Below are 13,061 nucleotides of genomic sequence, written 5' to 3' on the forward strand. Positions count from 1 at the left end.
TAGCCGCGTGTCTTGTTTGAAGTGTTTTCGGTTGCGGCGAAACGAGAGCAGATTACAGATGAGACAATAATAGACAAACTCCAGTCTGTTGTTACAACAAAGAGAATTTTGTAACAATTTTGAAACAAATATAGATGTTGTTTTTGTTTTGTCTTTTTTTTTTTTTTTTAACTTTTTTTTTCCCCCTACTCTTTTTGAAATATGTTTGGCTTTGTTGCTCCAGTCTTTTTTTTTGCCTTTAATATTCCTCTTTTGAGTTTTTTTCTCCATTATTTTTCATAAACTTTGGTGCCATCTTACTGCCTAGAATGTTTCATTAACTCTTTCAGTCCAATAGTGTGGCTCTTTTCATCCTTTTGCTGCAAATTTAAATGAGTTTGTCACTAGTAGACGTCCAATCAGTTAGAACTGGGAGGCTTGGCAGTGAACGGACGAATGTTCAACCAACCACTATCAAAAGATTGAAGCGGGAAAAATCCCCTTTGGGCTGCTAATAAGTGCTTCGTAATGGAGAATTAAGCTGGGTTATCATACCAATGTTACATTTCAATCAGAAAATACAAAATGCCATTGCCGGTAGCCTTGCTGTATTGGTGTCATGCCCTGAGTTGAGTTTTCTTAGGATTTTAGTGTGCCTTGTCCATGTGATTACCCATTGATTTCACCTGTTGTGGCCTGCTCTTTGGGTCTTGACCAATCCGCTGCCTCTTGTATCAACCACCTGTGTCTCATTGTCTCGTTACCCCATGTCTGTATTTGAGTTCCCTATGTGCGGTCTGTTCTTGTTTGGTCATTGTCTATCCAGGTGCCTATCCCAGTGTTGCAGATATCCTATAAAAGCCTTCGTGTTGATATTCCCAAGTTCCAAAGTAAGTTACAATTCCTGGTCTTTTGTTTGATCCCACTGCTTTTGTTTGTGCTTTGTTTGTTGATTAACTAACATTAAATCGTTTTTGAGTTCGCCGCCGCCCTGTTTTGCCTCCTTTGACTGTGACAATTGGTTGGTATTAGAGCCTAGTTCGGGCCTAAAAAATTCAGCCCGACCCGACACGGCCCGCTGGTATTGAGGCCCGACCCGGCCCGAGCTCGATCACTTAACTAGATTTGTAGGCCCGAGCCCGAAAAACCCGATTTTTTTTTTTTTTTTTTTTTTTTTTTTTTTTTGAGTGACGCGGAAAAAACGCAGCAGCAGCAATTTATTTTCATTTCTTCGAGTTGGCAGAAAAAAACGCAAGTTTTCTTAATGTTTAAATAATCTACATAATTTTTTTAGAATTATCAAAGCATTCACACAACGAAATAACGCTGGGAAAGTTTGTTAAACATATTTCTGAGTGTGTGGGATATTGTTCTCACATGGACGCGCCTCTCTGACAAGGAGAGGGAACAGGAGAGGGCGGCGCCTCGGCCGTGCAGCGGGAGGACAAGAAGAAAAAGCGGCCGGCGCCACGGCGTTCGTGCACACGCACAAGCAAAAGCGCAATACAGAGAGCATGCTCTCCATTTTTGTTTTTGTTTTTTTTTTTTTAAATAATTTATTAGTCCGGCATGGCGGCCCGACCCGACCTGACCCGAACGTGAATGCTTAAATTGTGGGTCGGGTTCGGGTTCGGGCACAAAATCTAACCTCTAGTTGGTATACGTATTTGTACTTGTAGAACAAGCTCAGGTACTTGCAGTAGATGCGCGTGTACTTGTCCTGCAAGTACATTTGCTTGTGTGTACTTATTCTACAAGTGCGCGTACTTGCGTGTCTTGTTGTACAAGCGCGTGTACTTGTCCTACAAGCGCGTGTTCTTTTGTGTACTTGTCCTACAAGCGCGTGTACTCGCGTGTACTTGTCCTACAAGCGCGTGTACTCGCGTGTACTTGTCCTACAAGTGCGTGTACATGTCCTGCAAGCGTGTGCACTTGCGTGTACGTGTCATACAAGCACGTGTACTTTCGTGTACTTGTCCTACAAGCTCGTGTACTTGTGTTTACTTGTCCTACAAGCATGTGTACTTGCATGTACTTGTCCTACAAGCGCGTGTACTCGCGTGTACTTGTCCTGCAAGTGTGTGTACTTGTGTGTACTGTCCTACAAGCGTGTGTACTTGCGTCTACTTGTCCTACAAGCGTGTGTACTTGTCCTACAAGCGCGTGTACTTGTCCTACAAGCGCGAGCACTTACGTGCACTTGTCCTACAAGAGCGTGTACTTGCGTGTACTTGTCCTACAAGAGCGTGTACTTGCGTGTACTTGTCCTACGTGTGCGTGTACTTGCGTGCACTTGTCCTACGTGTGCGTATACTGACGTGCACTTGTCCTACGTGTGCGTATACTGACGTGCACTTGTCCTACGTGTGCGTGTACTGACGTGTACTTGTCCTATGTGTGCGTGTACTGACGTGTGCTTGTCCTAAATTTCCTTGTACTTGTGTGTACTTGTCCTACAAGCCCGTGTACTTGCGTGTACTCGTCCTACAAGTGCGTGTAATTGTCCTAGAAGTGCTTGTAATTGTCCGAGAAGTGCGTGTACTTTTCTTACAAACGCGTGTACTTTCATGTACTCATCCTACATGCGCGTGTACCTGCGTGTACTTGTCCTGCAAGTATGTGTACTTGCGTGTACTTGTCCTGCAAGTACGTGTACTTGCGTGTACTTGTCCTGCAAGTACGTGTACTTGCGTGTACTTGTCCTACAAGTACGTCTACTTGCGTCTACTTGTCCTACAAGTGCGTCTACTTGTCCTACAAGTGTGTGTACTTGAGTTTACTTGTCCTACAAGTGTGTGTACTTGTCCTTTAAGCGTGTGGACTTGCGTGTACGTGTCCTTTAAGCGCGTGGACTTGCGTGTACGTGTCCTACAAGTACTTGTCGTACAAGTACGTGCACTAGTACGAAAGTTATGTGTTTGTACACAAGCACGTGTACTTACACTAACAGCTTGTGTATTTGCACATGTAAAGTTTTCTTTATTTTCTTTATTTAAAATGAAAAAAGAGGGAGCAAAAATAAAATTTAATTTTTTAATTAAAAAAAATTGTTTTAATAATTTTAACAATAAAAAATAGTAAAAATACAGGAAAAAAATACTTGTGATCATATATTTTGATCAAATACTTGCGATCATTCACTACCAACCCCTCCCAGTTCAAATGGATTGCACGTCCTTTATCGTCAATTGCGGCCAATGAGTTGAAATGTGGCTGACTGGGTCCAATATGAATATTTGGTCACTCTTTATTTGAATGCTGCTGATGACAATGTACCAAAACTTTCATAACATAAGCATGACACCTGTCATGAACATGTATGAAGGTTTACAATATCCCCAAAACTCAAAGACATTTGAAACAAAGCCAACTTTGCATCAAAAGTAACATAATTTACAGAATGACACTGTCATAAGCATTCATTCAGTTTCATGACAGGTGTCATGTTTTTCAGAACAGTTTTATGACAATGTCATAAAAAGCATTTAAATAAAGTTTAACCTAGTATTCAATACTTAAATTCTCTCTTACGGTAAACGGTCTCTTACTTTAAACTTTTTTTTTTTTTTTTTTAGATTATAATAATTCAAACACCAACATTTGCATCTTTTAACTCATTCACTGCCATTAACAGTGATGTACATCAAATCTTCTTCAATTGAGATAGCTGACATTAACTAATCATGTTTCACTGTCATCGACGGCGACAGACGTCCAATCAGATTAGATGTCTGTGATAATACTAATCTTTTTATCTTTTGAGCAATATAGTTTTTGAGTGAATGATAATTATATGTATAAAAAAACTACAGTACTGTATTCAACATTGGGACCCTTCTCGTCTAATTTGGACTGAAATAAAAAAGGAGTAAAAGAGGAGGAGAATAAGTAAGAGCGCTACATTAGCATTTCTGCGCTAATGAGTTGATCGGAGTGACCCCTCTGGATGGCACATGAAAAGGAAGCGTTCCTGCTGCGTTGTGACCTCAATTCACTTTCCTCGCACTACGCGCATACTACATTTTGCATGGTATATTAAGACAAAGTGTATATACTGTACTACAGTCGCATACACACACGTTGGAGTCATATTTCAACATCAGCACAATTTGATCGCCCGTATAGGGTTACATACTGTGTGAATGTTCTAAAAAAAGGCAGTGGATTATGTATGAACTGGATTTTTATCGGATAATGTGAATGGACGGTGATTGTTTTACTATAAAAATGTTCAATTTAGACAGAAAACGTGATACTTTGCTGGAGAAATTGTATTTTTTGCAGCAAAAAAAGGCTTGTTTTGCAATAAAATGGGATCTTTGTCCACCTTAGTATTTTAATCTGCCACAAAAATTACCCTGCAATTCTGTCAGATAATGCTCAATTTCTCCCACAAAATGATTGCAATTGCAAACGCTTTGGCATAGAGATGCCGATCGATCGGGTCCGATCACGTCATTTTCAAAGTATCGGCATTGGCAAAAAAATATCGGCCATGCCTTTTTTTAATATATATATATATTTTTAAATTAAATCGTTTTCTAATTGTATTTAACGTTACAGACATAAAATGTTACACTCATACAGAGTCTTTAGTTTAGGCTTAAAGTAGGGTTATCAAATTTATCCCAATAACGGCGGTAATTATTTTTTTAAAAAATATATCACGTTACAATATTTAACGCAATTAATGCATGCGCTGCACGACCCACTCACGCATTGTCGCGCTTAATCTGTAATGGCAACGTTGGGGGTCTCAGAGCGGAACTTAGTCACATGAGTGTTTTCCGCCATTTCTTACCTAAAAATGCAATTACGCTTGACAACACACATCACTTAAAAGTTAGGATTTTTTCCCACGTGTTTCAATTGAATTTCTATTCGTTTCAAGCTATTTTTAAGTTCTAGTTAAGTTTTAAGTTAGTCTGAACTGTAAGTCCTGATAGGATTTTGAGTTTTTGCAGTGTTCAAAATAAATGTATGATACAAGCTGTATTGGAGCACATTAGGGACCAGTGCTACTTGGTGTTTTATCCAGCAATGACTACTGAGCCAAAAACTGATAGTTAGCATGATTAAGTTTTTATTTTACACCCTCATCACTCCACAGCGCTATGTTATGTTAAAGCCTGTATGTAAGACACGTTAGCCACGCATCGACAGTGGTCATACTGTAATTAATAGAAATCTAGCCCTCCGCAGGGCTAACGTTACGTGAGCGAGTGACAGTAACGTTAATCTTATTTATTAGTGCTTAGCGCTCTTTATTAGCGCTTAGCGCTCTACTGCTTTAAGATGGCGGCTGTTTACTCACGCCGCTGACTGTCATTTCGCATCCAGTTCAAAATACATGTGATCTCTATGAGACGCATCAGACGCTACCTGATACCTGCTACCGTTATGCGGGCTAGTTATTAGCAACGTCGGCATCGTTTGTACCGACTGTCGGCTGCTTTTTTTTTTTTTTTTTTTAATTGCTTCTTCCTCTACGCACGTGACATCAGCGCATTGTCCCGCACTAAAAGTAGTCCGAGCAAAACGTGATGCTTAGAGCTGTCAAAATTAAACGATTACTCGAGGTGAATAAAATTACTCCGATCAGTTTTTAAACTCGAGTTACTCAAGTATTCGTTTCAGCTCTAGTATACACATGATACTATATGTGTGTATTTTTATATATATATCTATATATGTATTTGTTTTTCTACTTAAATATTTATATATGTTTATATAAATATAACTTGTATATGTTGATATGAATATCGAAAATTACTTAGGTGCTATAATTATAGTTGAGACCTGGTGTCCACTTATGTGGATATCACATTTTGGGTCATGTAGGCCACAATATTAACATTTGGTATCCTCGTGTGGCCTACATAACCCATTTTGTGATGTCCACAAATTTGGACTACAGCTCTTTATAAGGTTTTTTTTTTTTTTTTTTTTTTACCAAAATTATTCACTTGCCTTATCCCTTTAATGCCAGCAATATGAAGCAATTATCAGAGAATCCTAAAATTTGAAAAATAAGGTCCTAATGAAACCTTTGTAAAAAGAAAAGTCAAAATTAATATGCGTAATAAGCGCTCATATATCTATAACCCTTGCTAAATCCTGTTTGTTTTTCTCATGGAACCTGCAGATGCATGTCTTGACTTGCATCCATAATTTTTTTTTTTTCAAAAAGAAATGTCAAAATTCTGAATTCGTCTCAAAATCATGAAATTTTAAGTGTATCAAATGTGATACATTTGGCAATATAGGGTTAAGAATGGTTAAGAAATGATATATATTTACGCTTCATAAAAAGAAATTGTCTCGCCATTTTATTGATTTTTTTTTTTTTAATTCACGAATAATTTTCAAATTTAAAACATGACTTCATAATTTTTAGATGGTGACAATGCACAATTTGTGTCAGAATACAGCATTTGTATTGCATAATCTAGCATAATGTAACAGAATGGGCCCTGCAGGCCTGCACTTTAATAGGCCACAAATCCTCTTTTCCCCAGCATTAAAAAGCATATCCAAGGTAAAATCACCTTTAAAACAAATTATAAATGAAAAAAAAAGACACACTTCCCGTTAAGGTGCTTTTAGGGGGTTGAGTTGTGAACAAGGCGACTAATTAAATTAAAGAGTTACGGTAATGAGGCAGAACATGCTGCATCTTCTCGTGTTTTTTTTTTTTTTTTCGTGGCTGAAAACAACACGAAATCTTCGAACGATTTTCTTTTTTATAAAAGCTGGCTTGTTGGGCTCTAATTAACTCTCTTATGAAAGTGTGTGTGTGCTCTTTCCGCTCTACTCTGGAATGCCGCCAGTCCCAGCTCTTTTCCACGCGCGCCTTCCAAAACTCCAAAAGCCTTTGATCTTATTTTTTTCACCCCCCCCCTACTAATGTCTCCCTAGATCTCTCGCTCTCTCTCTCTTTTTCTCCCTCGCTCTCTTTTTTTCCTCCATAATGTGTGTACGTCTCTCGCTCAGCTGCTGGAAATGTTGGCCCGGCTCCACGCTCGGACCAAATTTAGTCATACAAAGGGGAGGGGGGACATGGGGGGTGTCAAGGGGGGAGGCGGTGAGGAAGCGGGTCGGGAAGAGGGGAAGGAGGGGGGCTACAGGGATGAAAGAGCCAGCCGCTGCCAGATCAAAGGCAGCCGCAGCTCCGCCCCCACTCACCCCCCACTCCCACCCTCTTCCTTCTCACCCCCTCCATCCTCCTCACCCCTCTCCTCACTTTATAAAGTTGAGCCGGCTCAGTCTGACTGGGATTCTCACGCATGCCAGAAACAGCGTAACAGAGAAGTTGATGATTTTCTAAGGACATTTTTTATATGACTATTTTAGTGTTTTAAAACATCGCAGTTTCGATCCAGATCGATGTACAGTGGTACTTCTAGTTACGAAATTAATTGGTTCCGGCAGTAGTTTCGTAACCTTAAAATTCTGTAAGTAGAGACACGTTTTCCATGTAAATGCCCTAATCTGTTCCAAGCCCCCCAAAATTCAGATATAAATCTTTTATACTGCATAAAAATGCATCAAAATATGGAAAAAAATACATGTTGCAATTAGATTACCGTATTTTTCGTACTATAAGTGTCAGGAATGAGCGGGCAGGCAGGTGGTGTGGACCCAAATGCAGGGAAACAAAAAAAGGCAGCAAGGCAGTGAACTCAAAAAACGTTTTAATAATAACTAACAAAAATCACAAAGTACAAACAAAAGGACTATGGATCAACAAAACTTACTTAAACGGATGGACAGGTACGCGAGGGCTTGGACGGGTCTTGACTTTGTTAAAGACAGACATAGACAATGACGCAACAAGGAGTGACAAGAAACTGGGTCATTATATACGCAGACAAGGGGTAACGAGACGAGGAACAGCTGGGTAACACAGGTGGATGCAGATTGCAGGATACACTGGGAAAACACACACAGGTGAGAGCAATGGGTAATCACAGGGACAAGTCACACAAGGAGAAACCAAACACAAAACCTAACAATAAGTCGCAGTTTTTTTCATAGTTTGACTGGGGGTGCGACTTATACTGAGGAGCGACTTATGTGTAAAATTATTAACTAGGGCTGTCAAACGATTAAAATTTTTAATCGAGTTAATTACAGCTTAAAAATTAATTAATCGTAATTAATCGCAATTAATCGCAATTCAAACCATCTCTAAAATATGCCATCTTTTTCTGTAAATTATTGTTGGAATGGAAAGATAAAGGCACACGACCGATATATACTGTACATACAACATACTGTACATAAGTACTGTATTTGTTTATTGTAACACTAAATCCACAAATGGCATTAACATTCTTTCTGTTAAAGTGATCCACGGATAGAAAGACTTGTAGTTCTTAAACGATAAATGTTATAGTTACAATTGATAATAATTTTATATTAAAACCCCTCTTCATGTTTTCGTTTTAATAAAATTTGTAAAATTTTCAATCAAAAGTAGAGTTAATATAATAAAAATAGAGTGACCAAAGTCTAAGTTTTACGTGTATTTTGCATAGCTATTTTGATATGGAATGCCAGTTCATTTTGCATTGTTGTTAAACTATGTCAGAATAGGGCCTCATTACTATAGACTGAAGTGCTTTTCTTTTTGTGAACATTATTTTTTTTGGGAGAGATAGCACAACAAAAATAATATTCCTTTCACTAAACGGTACTTACAGTGAGGAGAACAAGTATTTGATACACTGCCAATGGGTTTTCCCATTGGCAGTGTATCAAATACTTGTTCTCCCTACTGTATGTTTGTTGTGAAGGAGTTGCCAATAAACGGCGCGGTCCAAAGAACACCTGTGTCCACTCGCCTTTACTGTATAACATATCTGTACATATCTTACCCAAAATACAACAAGAGACACATAATTGCCACTAAAAGAAAGAAAACTTAACGAAATATGTGTGGAGCACAAATAGCAATCTGCATTGCATTGTGAATACAGCATAAACGTCTCACAACTACTAATTCTCCCACGTTGAGAAGAAATAACATGAGTATGGAACGGCGCTGCCCCCAAGCGGCCGGCGGCATTCTCTTCACTCTTAATGTCCATAAACGGCTTCACTGTAATCTGTTTGAGGCAATATGCGAGATGGTCATTCACCCAAGCGCCAGCAGAGGGCGGCAGAACTCCATAACAACATGTAAGCGTTTCACTGTACTGTCATTTAAATCTGTCGGAGCGGGACATCTGCGTTAATTGCGTCAAATATTTATATGATATGATTAATTTAAAAAATTAATTAACGCCCGTTAACGCGATAATTTTGACAGCCCTATTATTAACACATTAAGATAACATGTTATTTTGGTGTTTTGGAGTGACACTGAAGGTTTGGTAAACTTGTTAGCATGTTCTTTATGCTATAGTTATCTGAATAACTTAATAGCTATGGCCACGTTCGCGTTCTGCCTTTGGCAATGTGTGTTCAATTGTATTATTGACTTTTTTTATCTTGAAATGCATGCTTTTAGTTTGTGGCGCTTTCACGCCCACGTGGGGGCGCACTTGCACTTGTTTACGTGAAGAAGAGCGCTCACACGCCAGGTGAAGACCGACAGCTACGTAGGTCTCACTGAGTGGGCGAGTTAGCTAGACAGAAACACTGCTGCGAACCTACGTTCATTGTTTATGCTTGTAAAATATCTCTACACAGGCAACGACTGTGTGTATCATCTTTTCTGTTGTTGTTGTGTGTTTTCCACCAGCGATCGGACACTTAGAGCCAGTTGTGTGGTTGTTTGAACGATGCGCTAATGCTAGCGAACGCATGCTAACCGTTTGTGTCATTTAATTGCTGTAAAAGCACCTAATTAACATTTATTTACGTCGACGCGAACCTGTTTGGTATCGAGGACGAAATTGATTCAGCAAATTATACGGACGTCCAGCATCGTCATTTGGGAGTTTAGTCCGCTGAATAGCCAGGACCGAGCCGTAGCGTCCTGGTGAGGACAGTATATTTGCATTTCGTTGTTCATGCACTGTACACTGTACACTTATTCAGCATGTTGTTCTCTATTGTATTTTTATATTAAATTGCCTTTCAAGATGACATGTCTGTTCTATGTGTTGGATTTTATCAAGTAAACTTCCCCCAAAAATGCGACTTATACTCCGATGCGACTTGTATGTTTTTTTTCTCTTCGTTGGGCATTTTATGGCTGGTGCGACTTATACTCAGGTGCGACTTGTAGTCCGAAATATAAGGTATTGCACAATAAACATAAAATCAGAGTTGTGCATAATGTAAAAAAAAACAGGGGTGAAAATGGGCCAGAACGGTCAGGAACGCAGTTCTGGTATAAGACTCAGGGCCGGAACGCTGTTCCGGTATACGGTGCTTTGATTCCGAAAATCTGACGGCAACTGTCAAAACTCGATGTAAAAAAATAAAAAATAAAAAATACAAAGCTGCCACACATGCATTTAATGTCCAAGAAGAAAACAATGTACCAACATCAGATTTAAATACACAAGTGTTGACAACAAGCATAACAAAGTGCTTGTGTAGCGTAATCCGTTTCCACCGATATTTATTATTAATTTTATTCCGATATTTATCATTTATTTTATTCCACGGACGGCATGGAGGTTTCCCCAGCTGCTGCAGTTATCCAAGTCTGACGATGACAAGTCACGTCAATGTGCGAATGCATGCAGCAAAGCAAAACGCCTGGACTCATTTATCCGTTCAATTGGGTGACATACTGACATGTGATCACCAGATAGTTACTGTAGCTCTGATTGGTTAAAATGTGCATGTTTTCTGAAACAGCTAAAAAAAAAAAAAAAAAAAGGGGGCAATGCAACAGAAAATGGATCAAATCTTTAAGGGCAAGGAAAGAGTTAAGGTGGCGTATTTATAATATTTAGCTTTATTTGCTCTGATGAGGAGGTTCAGAACATCTTAGCTGTTAATGTGCATTCTGGACTTACATTTGTTCATTTATGTTAGGCTACTCATTCATTTCCTTATGATTTAAAAACGTCAATGTTTGCGCAATCTTCTAAATATATTCCATTTCACTCTGCATAATATAAGTCATTAGTACTTATTTTTCTGAATGTAAGTTACTTATCTTTATTATTAAAAACACAACAAAAAATAAATGCTTACATTATCTTCAATTTTAATATACATCGTATGTTCTTCTAAGTAGTTGAAAATGAGATTTGGCATTTAGTATGTGAGGAAATGAGGGAAAATAAAAATTAGGAGATGGAGGTTGGGGTTATAGCTGTTTTTGTTAACATTGTTTTGCAAAAATTTTGAATAAAAATCAGTTTTGTATGTGTTATAGAAATAAGTGACCAAACAGTTTTCTTTGCATTTCAGTAGTTTTGCCCCCCCACAAAAAAAAAAATAAAAAATAAAATTTCGGGCTCAGTGGCGACCTTCACGTTGAGTTCCGGCAAGAAATTCTAACCACTTTCACCCCTGAAAAAAACTAAGAATAAAGAATAAAAGTTCATGCGCTCATACAAAGTTGTCGGAACATGAGGGGTAAATGAAGAGGATGCTGGGATGCGCACATACCGTAGAGGTCCCTTATAGCCAATTGGATGGCAGGAATGCTAGGCAATAGCCAATGGCAGAGCAGCTCTAAGTTTGTTACGATCAGTAAACTCTGGGAGCTGCGAGTACTTGCTGTACTGTATTTTTGTCCTTCTTAACCTAAAATTTCTTTCGTAACAAGAGGCAATACTTTCCCGTTGAGGCTTGTCGTTACCTGAAAATCTGTATGTAGAGACATTTGTAAGTATAGCTAGTCCCCGGTTACAGAACAGGAAGTGAACCAGGAATCTCCCTAAATGAATAGGCAGTGACTCATACTCAATAGAAAGTGACCTTTAAATATCCTGAAAATCAGATACACTGGCTGCGAATGCTCTGGTTTTAATTGAACGAATGTTCATCGCCCCTCCCGGTCCTAATACAATGGGCGTCTACCGCCTTCAATGGCAGCCATTGAGTTAACAGAGACACTTTTCTAGTGGAAGATTTTGGAAGCAACTTGTTGGTTTGTTTTTATTTTTATAAGCAGTGACAACTTTTAAAAAAGGATATATTGTTTCCTGGCAGGAGCATATCGATAACCTTTTAGGATACAAAGTATCACGATATATCACCATTTTGATATTTTGTCACACCCTTAGTTCTCAGCAGACAATCGCATGAGTCACTATGATCTGAGTCACAAGTGAGTACTGAGTCTTACCTGTTGTGGGCAAGTCGAGTGGAGTCATGAGATTACGTCGAGTGGAGTCATAAGGTTACGTCGAGTCCAGTCACGACGTTACGTGGAGTCGAGTCACGAGGTAACATTGAGCGCAGTCATGAGGTTACGTTGAGCTGAGTCACAAGGTTACGTCGAGTGACGAGGTGACGTCGAGCAGAGTCGCGAGGTAACGTCAAGTCTGGTCATGAGTTTACGTCGAGCGGAGTCATGAGGTTACATCGAGTGCAGTCACAAGGTCGAGTCGAGTCACGAAGTTACGTCGAGTCGAGTCACGAAGTTACATCGGGTCGAGTCAAGTCACGAGGCCACGTCGAGTCGAGTCACGAGGCCGAGTCGAGTCAAGTCACGAGGTCGAATCGAGTCACGAGGCCGAGTCGTGTCACGAGGTCGAGTCACGAGGCCGAGTCGTGTCACGAGGTCGAGTCGTGTCACGAGGCTGAGTCGAGTCACGAGGCCACGTCGAGTCACGAGGCCACGTTGAGTCGAGTCACGAGGTTACGTCGAGTCGAGTCACGAGGTTACGTCGAGTCGAGTCACGAGGTTACGTCGAGTCACGGGGTTACGTCGAGTCGAGTCACGGGGTTACGTCGAGTCGAGTCACGGGGTTACGTCGAGTCGAGTCACGGGGTTACGTCGAGTCGAGTCAAGTCACGGGGCCACGTCGAGTCAAGTCACGAGGCCACGTCGAGTCAAGTCACAAGGCCATGTCGAGTCACGAGGCCACGTCGAGTCGAGTCACAAGGTTATGTCGAGTCGGGTCACGAGGCCACGTCGCGTCGAGTCACGGGGTTAAGTCGAG

At 40.0% G+C, this 13,061-nt stretch overlaps 1 protein-coding gene across 1 annotated transcript in view; it reads left to right on the plus strand.

The window, feature by feature from the left end:
- The first annotated feature begins 800 nt into the window (after window positions 1-800).
- Window positions 801-13,061, plus strand: part of LOC130920725 (lymphoid enhancer-binding factor 1-like) — a 175,195-nt gene continuing 162,934 nt past the window's right edge. Inside the window, exon 1 of the mRNA XM_057844123.1 lies at window positions 801-869. The gene's annotated coding sequence lies outside the window, so the exon portion shown is untranslated. The remainder of the gene's footprint in view (window positions 870-13,061) is intronic.

Source organism: Corythoichthys intestinalis, chromosome 8 (assembly GCF_030265065.1).
Source record: "Corythoichthys intestinalis isolate RoL2023-P3 chromosome 8, ASM3026506v1, whole genome shotgun sequence".
Classification (NCBI taxonomy): Eukaryota; Metazoa; Chordata; class Actinopteri; order Syngnathiformes; family Syngnathidae; genus Corythoichthys; species Corythoichthys intestinalis.